General features: G+C 35.8%; 1 long non-coding RNA gene across 1 annotated transcript in view; it reads right to left on the bottom strand.

Moving 5' to 3' along the window:
• Nucleotides 1-520: 520 nt before the first annotated feature.
• LOC141582242 (uncharacterized) overlaps nt 521-15,069 on the bottom strand; it is a 52,013-nt gene continuing 37,464 nt past the window's right edge. Inside the window, exon 3 of the long non-coding RNA XR_012515055.1 lies at nt 521-589. This is a non-coding gene — a long non-coding RNA (uncharacterized LOC141582242). The remainder of the gene's footprint in view (nt 590-15,069) is intronic.

Raw genomic sequence — 15,069 nt, 5'->3', positions numbered from 1 at the left:
AGGTAATATAAATCCAAAATCACCACAACATTTTCTACACTTTGCTAATAATCTATCCTTTGTTTAATCTTTGTCTGAAAGAAATACTACCAGTCTGTCTTCAAAGGTTGTAACCTCTGAACAACCACTGAGAAATTTTAGTTTCACTTTATCTTTTATCTGACAGAATTACCTGCATATTTTCCTGTATATTGTCACCCTATATTTGCAGAAAAGTATTTGTACTTCAATAGAAATCTCTATGCACCCTCTGTAGCATGCTGCAGATTACACGATTCTGATTTTATGGAAACTATAAGTCTGTAAGTCATAGATAACCAATAGTAAGTAATACAAAATATTTCTTGTCTGTAGACAGAAGACAAGGTGACTTCTGTCCTGTGGAGGATACCCTGTTGAAAAACACATTTGCCTCCAAATTAAATAAAATATTTACACTGTGCTCATCTTTATATGATAGTCATTATTTCATTCTTTTCTTAAACAAAGTATCTTTCTACTCACATTGTTTCCATCATGGCTGGAAATCTCTCACAGCTGATTCTCCCTTTCTGTGTCATCCACAGTTATGCAGCTACGTTCGCCAGTACTGCCACAGGAAAAATGAATGAAAGGACATTTAGAATCCAAATCTATATTTTACTACTTCATAGCATCTTCAATTCTTTTATGTAAAACTAGACATTATTATAAAATTTTATTAATTGTGTTACAGTCAGGTTATTGAGTAAACCAAAAATAAAATATAGAAAGATAGCTCAAGATAAAAAACACAATATGAATAAATTCAATGAGGTGAGAATGCATACAGCAACAATAAATATATCAGATTAAATGGAATTCTGCTTAAATAAGTCAAAGGAGAAGTAGGAAAGCAATGTGTGAGAAAATCCCAGGAGTTCTGAGGAGGAACACATGACCATGTTTTCTAGCTGTACTTAATACTTTGCCTTAAAAACTTTCATTATTTTTGTACTTAAGTGATAGAAATGGAGGAAACAAGAACAAAGCATGACTTCCAGATGGCAACTTCAGTTTTATTACCCAGTAGTCTTTCCCTGTCTGTGGGGGATCTATTTCAAGACCTTACCGGATCCTTGAAACCACAGATAGCACTAAACCCTATACAGATCTTTCTCAGTTGGCTATGGGGTTACACTCTGATAACTGTGTCATAAATGGAAAATACTGTCAAGTCAACAATGCATTTAATAACTCGATAAACTCCTTGTAAATTAAAAAAAAAAATGTAGGTCTAACCATCCTAAGTCAGGGACCATCTGTATATACCATGTTTTCTCAATCTAATAATCAAGATGGCTACCAAAGGACTAAGATGAGGTAGCATATAAAGTATGGATATCCTGGACAGAGAAATGATTCATGTCCTGGTCCACAGGGAGCAGGATAGCTCAAGATTTTATCTTGCTAATCAGAATGGCAGAAAAAAAATTGCTTACTTCTTGAATTTTCCACTTAATGTTTTCAGACTGCAACTGACAGCAGGCAATTGGTACCAGGGAAAACAGAAGCATACATAAGAAGAAACTGCTCTATTTTTCTTTCCTATGTAAGAATGCTTTAAATAAATTACACAAGGAGATAACATACGTTAAGTGTTTTTGGCTTCTCAGATATTCTATTAGTTATAGCATTACAATAATATCCAAGTATATTTGATTAATATATAAAACATTGTTCAGTAACTTTGGCAATATTTGCTTAGGAGAGTCAGGAAATATGACTATTTATTTCAATGTACTGATAACATTCTATATATTATTATCACATAGCTGGAGTAATAATTATTCTCCATGCCATTATCCTTTAGTTGCCCATATTTCTGAATATAACTAACTGTGATTATCTATAATATAAAGTGACTCTTTAAAATATTGCACAAGGATGTCTATGAAATGTTGCCTTCAGGAATAACAAATGAAAATACACATTCTCTCTTTCTATTTAATGGACTCTACCCAGGAATATTGCTAAAAGCAGGAGCAGGCAAATTGCTTCTTCCTTCTTTGGCTCAAATATTTTGGAAAAATGGAGAACCTTACAGAGCTCAAAGGAAGACTATCCATACAGTTGTGCAATTTTCTCATTTTTACTTCTACTTTTTAATGGATATTTCAAGACTAAGATTTCTTGTAGACTTAAGTTTAAGGAGAAAGAATTTCAGAGAAAGGCAAAACGCATGTGAAATGATAAATGCTGTGTTTATATCTTGTTAGTGAGCTCTTTAAAAGTGCTTGTTGCTTTGAGGTAAAGAATATTGAGTAAATAATAATTCCTGCAGAGTTTTTCATAGAGAGAAATCACGCAGAGATGCTTAGAAAATCTACATCACAAGAAATGCTTTTAAGCAGGCAAGTCTTCCTCTGAACTTGCACATAGGACGGAATGACATAAAAAGCTTCTTTATTGATAATGACAGAAGTTTAAATAACTTTCAGGTGACGTCTAAACAAAAACTATACATTGAATAATAATTCAAAGCTTCAATATGATCTAGTAATCCTACTTACAGAACCTACAACACTTCTGATGTGATAAATCAAAATGGAATACAAAGTTGACACAGTCTGCTGGTGAAATATTAGATTTCTCTCAATGTGCTACTATGAATACACAGGCAAAAACAAAACCAGATTTAAAAAAAAAACTGTTGGTTGGGCAAAGATGTTACAGACCTACTATGTGTAGGCATGATTCTAGGTTCTGGAAATACAATATTAACTAACAAAATATCTGCTTATATTGATTTTCTTTTATTAGAGTAGGCAGACTATAAATATATGAATATATAAATAAATAAATTTCTTATTAAGCTAATAAATTTGCAAATAGTGAAAATGTTATCAATAAAATGAGACAGGATAATAGTAGGAAAAGAATGGTTATATTAATTGAGACACAGAGGCTACTTAGACTAGGACGGCCTGATATCTCTGACAGAATGGGTGAGTACTGAAGAAATCTTGATAATGGAAGGAATGTTTTAACTGTGTGAAGATTCCATACCAGAGCATTCAGAATGAGGGAATAAGATATGCAAAGATTTTAAGAATAAAATGAGTTTCCACGTTTTGGAGATGGAAATAAGAATCCAAGGTAACTTGAATGTAATGAATAATGAGGAAGTAGATTACAAGGACAAATAATTGTTTTTTTTTTTATTAACTGAAGGCCCAAATTATAGGACAAGGATATGAAAGTAAGGAAATGAGTCTAAAATATGAAATCCAGCATCTCAAAAGATAATGGTATTAACAAACCTCCCATCTTCTCTAAAAATCACACATAATCAAAATAAGAAGACAAAGATGTCAAAATTTCTTTACCTATATGTAAATAATATTTGAAAATGATAGCACCTACTCTTCAATTTCACAACACTACACAGAGACAGATAAAGTTTAACCGAAAAGGGAAAATACAGCAAGGTTGAAGATAAGGGAAAATACAACAAGGTTCTAATGCTAGACAAATTAATAGGATCACCTGAAAAAGCACAAGTTTTATCTTGAGATAAAAAATTTGGGGGGAATTTTGGGAAGTGGTCTAAGAGCCAGAGATCAGAACACTGATTATTACTATGGTACCTAAAGGCATGATGTGGTGAGTTTGTCAGTTTGCTCACAGACACCGTAATGTTTGAAAAACACTACTGTGAGAGAAAGTAAAGAAACTTGAAAGAGAATGATACCACTTACAGGCCTGATGGGAAAGAAAAGGTATAAACCAGAGGATGAACCTAACAGCCCCAATACAAAAATCAGAAGAGTCACCAAACCTTGTTATTCAAAAAAAAGATGTTATGTATTACAGAACCTTCCCTCAAATGTCAACTTCTCCTTAGAAATACTTGTAATTGGCAGGGTGAGGTGGCTCACTCCTGTAATCCCAGCACTTTGAGAGGCCAAAGCGGGTTATCACAAGGTCAGGAGATCGAGACCATCCTGGCCAACATGGTGAAATTCCATCTCTACTAAAAATACAAAAATTAGCCAGGAGGGGTGGCATGTGACTGTAGTCCCACCTAGCTACTCAGAAGGCTGACAGAAGAATTGCTTGCAGCTAGGAGGTGAGGCTGCAGTGAGCTGAGACTGCACCACTGCACTCCAGCCTGGATGACAGAGCAAGACTCTGTCTCAAAAAAGAAAAAAAAAAAAAAAAAAAAAAAAAAAAAAAAAAAAAAGGCATACTTGTAATTGATGGTCCGAAAAATAAAGAGAACAAATGAAAATAAATGGGAAGAGCAGTTACTTTTGCTTTCAGACCAGATATGGTAGATTGTGAAGTTCCAACACTTTCAAACAAATTAATAGAGGAAGGCAGATAAACTACAAAAATTATGTTTCATCATACTATAATGCTATGGGGGACACAGGTCTTTCCAGGTGGTTATTAACAATCTTCTCCACTGAAAAGTTTTTGTTGATTCTGGAGACAGTCCAAATTGCTCCCAGCAGAGAGAAGAGAACTGTGGGAGATAGAAACTAGCACTGAAGTGCATCGAGCTCATTCAGGACTGTTGTGGTGGGCTGAAAACTCGAAGACCTTCAAATGCGAATCCCAAGTTTCCTCATATTCTGGCTGATTTTGGGGGCAGAATAATCTGCTATATCAGCATGAAATCTCTTTAGTCTTAAGGTGCTTGGGAGACAAATTGCATGTCTAAAATGGTGGCTGCCTCAAACACATTAGCAGGTAGCCAATCAAGATCTCCAAATTTTTAACCTGTAGGGTTAAACAATAAGAAACTAATTCAGAAATTGTTGAATAGCATACATGTATTTTACAGTCTGACAGAGATCTGAAGACAAAGCTGCATACTTATTCTCAAGAAAAACCCACAAGGGTCACATTCAGGGAAAAGGAACAAATTAGATGTGAAGTAAGTCTTATCACAAAATGAAAGCCCTGCATCGCTCGCCTCAGCTCCATTACTGATAGATTATCAAACATCCTCCATGGGGAAAGTTATCATCTGAAGGAGACTCTACAGGGTTTTGTTACAAAACATCAGACAAACATATTTAAAAATCACTAGACATACAAAAAAATCAATAAAATATGGCCACGAACCAAGGAAAATAAATAAATAACAGAAGTAGGTCCACAGATGATTCAGATTTCAGAGTTAGGAAACACAGTAATAATAATATTTTCTTTTAAAAGATAAAAAGTAGAAAATGTATTTTCCAAAACAGGGAATTAGAAAGCAAAACCTCTTCTCAATTACGCCTTGCAGTGACCTCCCAGTGTCCTTTATGGGCAAAGTCTTAACATGGTGCCGACTTGAAAATGAGAAATGGTTACAAACTTTACATCCAGTACTGCAAAATAAGGTGAAAGAAAGAAAATTGAGAGCTATTCATATTCTTTGCCCACTTTGTGATGTGGTTGTCTCTCTCTCTCTCTCTTTTTTTTTTTTTTTTTTGTAAATTTAACAAACATATGAAAAAAAGCTCATTATCACTGGTCATTAGAGAAATGCAAATCAAAACCACATTGAGATACCATTTCATGCCAGTTAGAATGGCTATCATTAAAAAATCGGGAGACAACAGATGCTGGAGAGGATGTGGAGAAATAGGAATGCTTTTACTCTATTGGTGGGAGTGAAAATTAGTTCAACCATGTAAAGACAGTGTTGTGATTCCTCAGGGATTTAGAAATAGAACTACCGTTTGACCCAGCAATCCCATTACTGGGTATATATCCAAAGGATTATAAATCACTACATTATAAGGACACATGCACATGTATGTTTATTGTGGCACTCCTCAGAATAGCAAAGACTTGGAACCAACCTAAATGCCCATCAATGATAGAGGAGATAAAGAAAATGTGGCACATAGAAACCATGGAATACTATGCAGCCATAAAAAGGATGAGTTCATGTTTTTTGCAAAGACATGGAAGAAGCTGGAAACCATCATTCTCAGCAAACTAATACAGAATAGAAAACCAGACACTGCATGTTCTCACTTGTAGGTGGGAGTTGGACAAAGAGAACACATGGGCACAGCTGGAGGGGGTGCATTATACACTGGGGCCTGCTGGGAGGTGGGGAGCTAGGGGAGGGATATCAGGGCTGGGTGGATTGGGGAGGGATAGAATTAGGAGAAATATCTAATGCAGATGGCAGGGTGATGGATGCAGCAAACCACTATGGCATATGTATACCTATGTAACAATCCTGCATGATCTGCACATATACCCCAGAACTTAAAGTATAATAAGTAAATTTTCAAACAAAAATAAAAAGAAAATTGAGAGCTAGGAAGCAATAAATTGATAATGGATATAATACATCATGCTGGGCACTACAATCATTATTGAAAATTTTATTCTGAAAAGAACAATGACAATGGGGTACATAGATTTGGGATTAAGATTTTCTCTATTTTATTTTTATTATTATGACAAAATTGATGATTTTCTAAAAAGACAAAAATATTTTTAACATACCTGTCATCAAGCAATAGAAACACAATTTTATTTTTGAAGAAGGATTTGTATTTTATTTTTTAATTTGAAAATTGTGCTTCATAGAACATATCTCTTCTTTTTCTCTAGCCCCTCCCTTACTTATTTGCCAACCTTAAAATACCATCCCGACTCCTGCCCTCAAACACACCAAAGACACATACAAAGCTGACCCTGCCACACAACTTAGTAACATTAACAAGCCTCTTTACCCTTCTGAGGCTTCAGAAACAAAAATATGTTGACCCAGGAGGGAAAGTATTAATTACTTAATCTTTCAAATATTTTGCTCTAATACTCTAAGAATCTTTTTTATCTTTGTTTTGCTTAATAATGAGACACTACAAATTCTCCATTAATTTTCATTTGTGTAAATTTATTCTTTATACACCATTTACTGGGACTAGGAACTCTAAAGACAATCAAATCAAGGAAAATAAGGTTCTGCTTATAGGAGAAAATGAAAATTTTGATATGAAATCATAAAAGGCTGAACAACAGTACTGCCCAGGCAGAAGTCTGAATTATAAGATGTGATCAAATGGAAGAGCCCTTACCCAATCTATTTTTAAAAGCATAGAACCCTATCCTATGATATACCAGAAACACAACTTAAACTAGCTAAAGCCAAAGATATGCATGAATAAATCAATTACTTTATTGTCTCACATATGTATATTTCAGCAGCACAAAGTGATCATAATAGACATCCGTATCTTTCATCTCTTATTCTCTTATTTTCATATGTTTATTTTTCCAGACAGGCTTTCGCAAGTGATATAAAACCTGGCTACTGGAAGCAGCACATACTTACACATTCTTAGATCAACCTCTCTTCAGGAAGCAATTTAAAATATTATAAAGAAAGACTTTTGCTTTGATATGTGTCAAATTAACTGATAGGATCTACCACTGAGGCCAGAGGTGATGAATCTTATGATTAAATCATAAAATATACGTGCCCTTTTGATTCGAATCCAAAGAAAAAGATGGAAAATGTTGAAGAATAGTCAGTTAGCCAAATACATTTTGTGCCTATGACAAACATTATTAAAAAAATAGATCAAATTGTAACTGCAGGTAATGTCACACAGTATAGCAACAAAATTATAAATTCTTTAAAAATAAACTGGGGAAGAAATTTGCAAGAATTATATAAAGAGAATTTTTAAATTTCCTAAAAAGTGTAATACAAATTAGGAAAAAAGTAACGTTGTTTTTATTTCACTTTAGATTTAGAGGAAATATGAAGAAACAATAAGAGAGACACAAAAAGAAAATTTACCCAATATAACTTCTAACTATAAGTTTGAATGAATATGGCTTCAGAGCAATAATTTTCCATGTTAAGTATGGAAACAAAGAAAGGAGAAAGGAAAAGAGTGAGAGAAAAAAGAAGAGGGAAGGAGAGAGGAAGGGAGGGAGAAAAGAAGGAGGAAGGGGGAGGGAGAGAGGGAGAGAGGGAGGGAGGGAGGGAGGAGGGAAAGAAGAGAGGGAAGAATTTGAAGTATTTGAAGTAATGGACACTCCTTTCTCAAGGAAAAAGAAATATAATCTGAGCCACAAATTTTTATAATGGTTATGTTCCAACGGTTGTAAAGTTAGAAATAAAATTAACCTAAGAAAGAAAAGAAACACTGCAATGAGTCATTTAAAGGGCGCTCAAACCTACAATAGAAGAAAACCTGGAATTAACAGATGCAAAACATATAAATTAATGTAGCTTAAAAGAAGATAAGGCTGTTTAGAATACAAGAAAAGCATTTGAAACTATGAAAATTGACGAGACAAATTTTGAAAAGATCCCAAAATAATGGAAATGAAAAACACAATATTTGTACAATAATTGTACAATAATTGATTGTACAAATGTTGGGGCAGATTTAAAGACCTGAATAGAAAATTACTGAACTGGAAGAAGAGTTGAAGTAACCATCTGAGTGGCAGTATGAAAAGATGAGTTGGAGAACATTTTTTTTTTTTTTTTGAGACGGAGTTTCACTCGTTACTCAGACTGGAGTGCAATAGCACGATCTTGGCTCACGGCAACCTCCGCCTCCTGGGTTCAGGCAATTCTCCTGTCTCAGCCTCCTGAGTAGCTGGGATCACAGGCACGCACCACCATGTCCAGCTAATTTTTTGTATTTTTAGTAGAGACGGGGTTTCACCTTGTTGACCAAGATGGTCTTGATCTCTTGACCTTGTGATCCACCTGCCTCGGCCTCCCAAAGTGCTGGGATTAAGGCTTGAGCCACCGCGCCCAGCCCGAGTTGGAGAACATTTTAACAGGAAATTGTAAAAGACAAAAAGTATAAAGAGAGCATCATTCATTAATTTATTATACACACACACACACACATACACACACACAGAGAGAGATGATCCTCAATTTCTTTTTCAACTATATGATACTGCATTTAATATGCTGCATGAATGACAATCTTAGCATGTTGTGTATAAGTTGAAAATACAATAAGATGAAAATTAATTTTTCAGTTAGGGATATTTTCAATTTACAATGGGTTTATTAGGATTTAACCCCATTGTAAGTTGAGTGTCTGTCTATCTATCCATCCATCCATCCATCCATCCATCCATCCATCCTATTCTAATGTGTGTATGTGCATAAATAATTCCAAAGGGAAATAAATAGAGTGGTAGAGAGGTGACAGGAATGATAATGAGTACAAAATTTCCATAACAGAAGGAAAATTCAGAGAATGAATGAATTCCAAATAAATGACATTTAAACCAAGAAACAGAAACAAGAAACCAGAAATCTGCACTTAAACACCTCTAGAAACTTTGGAAAAACGAGAAATACAAGTTATTAGAACAGCTAAAGAGAGAACACAGTTGATCTACAATGGAACAAAGGATACTTTAGCTAGGTATGGAATTCTGGCTTAGTTATTTTCCTCAAGTTATTTATTATTCACTTATTCTAACTTCCATTGCTGCTCTTGGTTTCTTTATTTTAATCTGTTGGTCCTTTGTAATCTTTTTTACAGTCTTTGGTGGTAAAAATCTGTTTCTAATCTTATCATATTCTGTTTCTAAAACTTTCTTTATGGTGTTTAATTGCTTTAACTTTTATTATAGAAGATATACATATGTTTAGGTGTGGATTCCTATTTATCTTTTCTGCCTGGGATTTACTGGGTTCTTCAATTTTGTGGATTAATTTTTTATTAGTTTCAAAAATCTCAGCTTGTGTTTTTAAATAGTATAACCTCTGCCACATTCTATTCTACTTCTCTTTTCATTGTACTCCAACTAAAGACATGTTAGGTTTTTTCCTGCATCTTCTAAGTTAACTACATCCTCTTCTGTATTTTTAATTCTTTTAACTCCTGATCTTCATTCAGGATATTTTATTCTAAGCCATCTTCCAAACCACTAAATGTTTTTTTTTTTTTTTTTGAGACAGAGTCTCGCTCCATCACCAGGTGCCATGCTGGAGTGCAGTGGTGCGACCTTGGCTCACTTCAACCTCTGCCTCCTGGGGTCAAGCAATTCTCCTGCCTCAGTCTTCCAATTAGCTGGGACTACAGGTGCACACCACCACGCCCAGCTGATTTTTTTTTGTATTTTTTAGTACAGACTGGGTTTCACCATGTTGGCCAGGATGGTATCAATCTCTTGACCTCGTGATCTGCCCACCTCGGCCTCCCAAAGTGCTGGGATTACAGGCATGAGCCACCACACCCGGCCACTGCTATATCACTTTTTAAGCTAAGTGTAATCTACTGCTAATCCACTGGACTCTAATTTTACTCATTGAAATATTAAGATTAGAATTTCTACTGGGGTTCATTTAAAAAGTTTTAATGTTGGCTTTCATCTCCCTACAGAACAAGTTTATTTCTTGTGCTATTTCTTACTCATCTTGTCATTTATACTGGCATGTCTAAATATCTTTGATATTGTATGAGACATTATATTTAAAAAATAAAAGATTTGCAGAATAAATTTCAGAGTTAAAAGTTATTTTTTTCCAGAAGATATTTGCATTATTTTTGGATGGTACTTGGCAGCATACCGTCACCTTAATTAAATGTTAGTTTCTGAGATTAGGCAGAAACAATTATTTCAATTGGTACTGAAGTCTTGGCAAAAGCTGATTTATTTCTAATCTGTACTTACTATTTTTAGAATCATGAGCATTTGTTTCTTTAGCCCTATAAGGATGTCAGATCTCTCTTCTATTTTAACCATTTCTGGGGTACCTGAATGCCCCCCTTGACAAAAGAATGCCTCATTTCTGGTCTCACGTCTCCAAAATTTTGGCTTTTTCTTTTAGACTGAGGCCAGTAATTCTGTACTACTCTGTTAGCTACTTGATGCTTAAGATTTTTAAAAATATTTTAATTTAGCTTTTTTAGTTTTACTCAGTGATATATATTTCCAAAATTACCAAAAACATATTACCACAGAGCAAATCTCTCCTAATGCCACTACAGTATTTTTAACTGCATCTAATTATTTGAAGTTCAGTCTTTACTGTTATTATAAACTTATTTCAAAAACAAAGACATTGAGTTAATGAGCTAAACTCAGTGTTTAGCACCAATCTTTACTAAACACCAAGTTTAAGATACAATTAAGGAAAACTCTTGAAATAAAAAAGAATCCAAAAAGTCCAAAATACAACTTATTAGCATGTAATACAAAACAAATGTAAATGATATTATAAAGTAATAACACATTATTATAAAGTTTAAGCCAAGCAATATATCAGTATGATCTATGTAAGACAATATAAAGTTTTTTCCTTAGCTCTAAAAAGCACTTGAAATACTATTAGAGTTCAGGATTTTGTTCAACAGCTTTTTGGTTGGTTTAACTCTGCTATGAACTCAATTAAGAAACACTATTAATTGCTGCATTTGTGCCATTTTATTTACAAGGAATTACCAAAGCCAGTACAACACTGAAAAGAAGACTTTTTTATTTTCTCAAACCAGCTGGTCATAGCAAAGAATCGCTCCCTTAAGAACCATAAAATTCTTCCACTTGACAGCCAAGCAGAAAGGGTGAGAACAAAATAAACAGCACTGCTAACAGGAGCTGTCACCATGATGAATGCTGATGAGCAGTAATTAATGTGGATTCTTTTAAGCAAAGCCCAGAGGTCTAAGCTGATGCCCACTGACTTAAAGATAGGGAGCAGGATGAAGGGGCCAAGAGTGAAGAAACCACTCCAAGGAGATACTGTTTATTTTTTGGATTTCATGTACAGTCATGTATCACTTAGTGATGGGGATACATTCAGATTAATGTGTCTTCAGACAATTTCATCATTGTGCAAACATCATGGACTATGCCTACAGAAAGCGGGATGCTATAACCTATTGCACACCTAGGCTATATGCTATAGCTTATTGTTTTCAGGTACAAACCTGTACAGAATGTTACTATCCTGGATATTGCAGGCAATTATAACACAATGGCAGGTATTTTGTGTATCTAAGCATATCTAAACATAGTAAACCTACAGTAAAAATATGGTATAAAAGAACTTTAAAAAATGATACACCTGTATAGGCCACTTACCAAAAACGGAGTTTGCAGAACTGAAAGTTGCTTTTGCTGCATCAATGAGTAAGTGTTGAGCAAATGTGAGGGCCTAGGTTGTAACTGTACACTGCTTTAGACTTTATAGACACTATACACTTAGTCTACACTACACCTATAAAAAATAAAGTAATTGTGCTCTCACATTAAGATGACTATGATGTCAGTGGGCCACAGAAATTTTTCAACTTAATTACAATCTATGGGACCACTATTTTTAATGCAGTAGGTGATTAACCAAATCATTGTTATATAGCGCATGATTGTAATTTATGATTTTAAGCTTAGTCTTTTTATTTTCTTCTTATTCTTCTATAAAGACATACTGTGTGATCATTTTAGAAGAATTTTAAGGTGTCTGATTTCTAATTTTTAAGGTAGTTTCTCTCTATAGTCTTTTGCTAAGATACTCATTTCCAAAATGGAAAGAAGAGTATCTCCTCAGGAAGGAGAAAAGAATAAGGAAGGAGACATCAGAGTTACCAGATATAAAGATGCCAGTGCCACAGGTTGACCCACAGTTTCCTCCAGGAATGGTTGAGAGGATGCGCTTTGACCACCTGACTGATACCATAATTCTCCTCCACTATCTGTCTTCTGCAGAATCCCTTTTAGGTCATTGCAGATCAAAGCCAGCTGAGTCATGAAACCTCGCTGGGAGCCTTATTATCATTTTTTTTCTGTGCATGCATGTATGCAAACGTGTGTGTTCACATGTGTGTGTGCAAAGTGATGTAAATATTTTTCACATATGTATTGGCCATTATTATTTCTGTGTTAAACTGCCAGTTCATACCCTTTAAACACTATTTTTTGATAGTAGTCACATTTTATAAATGTTATTCATTGAACAAATATTGTTCTGTGTTAAGGATGTGTAATATTTTAGGGAACAAAACAGGGAAGAGAAAAACAAATTTTGGGCTCTAATAGTATTTATATATTTGAAGAATGCTCTCATTTATTTCAAGTTTGGCTTTTGATATTTCAATATTGTCATTGCTATTTTTACAGAGAAGGTTTTGAATATTTGTATAATATAAAGTATTTTGGGGCAGATCCAACATGGCTGAATAGAAACAGCCCTGGAGTGCAGTTCCCTGCAAGAACGCAGAGGGGGAGTGATCACCGCATTTCCAAACGAGTTTTTACTTTTCCCAGATTGAAAAGCACCATGAGTTTCCAGCATGGCTATTTCAGCTGGCACCACGAGTTTCCACACAAAACCTCACACGGATCTGGGTGGCCATTTCAACTGGTGCCTGGAGCACGTGGGAGACAGAGCCACCCATTCAACTAAAAAAGAGGGGGCAAAAACAGGAAGCAGGTGATCTGGTGCCTTGGGTCCCACCCCACAAAGACCAGCAATCTGAAATGCTCTGGTTTGATAGTTTTGCAGCAAGTGCAGCGGGACCTTGGATGGTCCAGCTCAGTGGGGGAAGGGATGTCTGCCATTATGGAGGCAGTCCCTCATTACCAAAGCAGTCCAACATTACTGAGGCAGTCTGCCATTACTGAGGCAATTCCCCATTACTGAGGCAATCTGCCATTACCGAGGCAGTCTGCCATTATTAAGGCAGACCACCATTACCAAGGCAGTTCTAACTGTACCTCTGTAAACCAAACCACAAGGAAGTTTACATAGCAGCTGGGCAGAGCCTGCAGAAGCTCAGCAATGCCTCTGCTGGCAGACTGTGACTAGACAACCTCCCTGCTTGGCAGGTATCTCCGAAAAAAGGTAGCAGCACGTCAGAAGCTTACAAATGAAGCCCTACCTTCCCAGGAAAGAGCACCTGGGAAAAGAGATGGTTATTAGTTTTGCTGCAGGAGACTTAAACGTACCTGTCTAGCAGCTCTAAATGGCACAACGGAGCTCCTAGCACAGCACTTGAGTACCTATAAGGGACAGACTGTCTCCTCAAGCAGCTCCCTGATACCCATATATCCAAAGAGACACCTCATAAAGGAGAGCTGAGGTTGACATCTGGTGGGTACCCTTCTGGGACAAAAATAACAGAAGAAAAAAATGGCAGCAACCCTTACTGTTCTGCAGCCGCTGCAGGTGATCCCCAGGTACGCAGGGTATGGAGTGGACCTCCAGCAGTCCTATAGCAGAGGGGCCTATTAGAAGGAAAATTGAAAAATAGAAAGAAATAGCTTCAACATCAACAAAAAGAATGTCCACTTGGAGACCCCATTCGAAAGTTATGAACTACAAAGACCACAGATAGATAAATCCATGAAGATGGGAAGAAACCAGTGCAAAAAGGATGAAAAAAACCAAAAACCAAAATGCCTCTCCTCCTTCAAGGGATCACAACTCCTCACCAGCAAGGGAACAAAGCTGGATGGAGAATGAATCTGATAAATTGACAGAAATAGGCTTCACAAGGTGGATAATAACAGAGTTCTCTGAGCTAAAAGAACATGTTCTAACAGGATGCAAAGAAACTAGGAACCTTGAAAAAAGGTTAGACGAAATGCTAACTAGAATAAACAACTTAGAGAAGAATATAATTGACTTTCAAGTCCAGGAAATACAGAGAATACCACAAAGATGTTCCTCAAGAAGAGCAACCCCAAGGCACATAATCGTCAGATTCACCAGGGTTGAAATGAAGGAAAAAATGCTAAGGGCAGCGAGAGAGAAAGGTCAGGTTACCCACAAAGGGAAGTCCGTCAGACTCACAGTCAATCACTTGGCAGAAACCCTACAAGGCAGAAGAGATTGGGGGCCATATTCAACATCCTTAAAGAAAATAACTTGCAACCCAGCATTTCATATCCAGCCAAACTAAGCTTCATAAGCAAAGGAGAAATAAAATCTTTTTCAGACAAGCAATTGCTGAGAGATTTTGTCAACACCAGGCCTGCCTTACAAGAGTTACTGAAAGTAGCACTAAACAAGGAAAGGAACAACCAGTACCAGCCACTCCAAAAACGTACCAAATGGTAAAGACCATCGCCATGACAAAGAAACTGCGTCAACTA

This window comes from Saimiri boliviensis, chromosome 19 (genome assembly GCF_048565385.1).
Source record: "Saimiri boliviensis isolate mSaiBol1 chromosome 19, mSaiBol1.pri, whole genome shotgun sequence".
In the NCBI taxonomy this organism is placed as follows: domain Eukaryota; kingdom Metazoa; phylum Chordata; class Mammalia; order Primates; family Cebidae; genus Saimiri; species Saimiri boliviensis.
This window is presented reverse-complemented; position numbering and strand designations above follow the sequence as displayed.